Consider the following 743-nt stretch of genomic DNA (forward strand, 5'->3'; position numbering starts at 1 on the left):
GTGTGTCCGCATACCGCAGCACGCGACATAGCTTTGCAGACGATAAGTACAACCGTTTCAGAGAGAAGAGCGGCCAATGTGACGACCTGGCTTGAAGAAGATTCGATAACAAATGACGAAAACGGATGGAATTCTTGGTATTTACTACATATGAACACTTTTTATATTCTCCCGTGCAACTCCGCTGCTAATCCTCCTTTTATGCAGAAGCTTAAGGTCCTAGCTCATGTCCAAGGCACCAAAGCCAGCTAAAAAGTCAATAATCGATACCTAAAACTTGAATTGTACTACTTCTTACTGGCTATTACATCAACTTGTAAGCTTCATCTGTGTTTTACTATGGAGCTTTTACTGTCTCCGCATACCGCAGCACGCGACATAGCTTTGCAGACGATGAGTACAACCGTTTCAGAGAGAAGAGCGGCCAATGAGACGATCTGGCTTTAAGTCGATTCGATAACAAGTGACGAAAACGGACCGATTTCTCAGGTTTTTACTACATATGAACACTTTTCACATTCTCCCGTGCAACTTGGCTCCTCGTCCTCCTTTCATGCAGGATCTTAAGGTCCTAGCTCATGTCCAAGGCACCAAAGCCAGCTAAAAAGTCAATATTCAATACCTAAAACTTGAATTGTACTACTTCTTACTGGCTATTACATCTACTTAGAAGCTTCATCTGTGTTCTACTATGGTGCTTTTAGTGTCTCAGCATACCGCAGCACGCGACATAGCTTTGCAGA

This window comes from Schistocerca gregaria, unplaced genomic scaffold (assembly GCF_023897955.1).
Source record: "Schistocerca gregaria isolate iqSchGreg1 unplaced genomic scaffold, iqSchGreg1.2 ptg000199l, whole genome shotgun sequence".
Taxonomy (NCBI): Eukaryota; Metazoa; Arthropoda; class Insecta; order Orthoptera; family Acrididae; genus Schistocerca; species Schistocerca gregaria.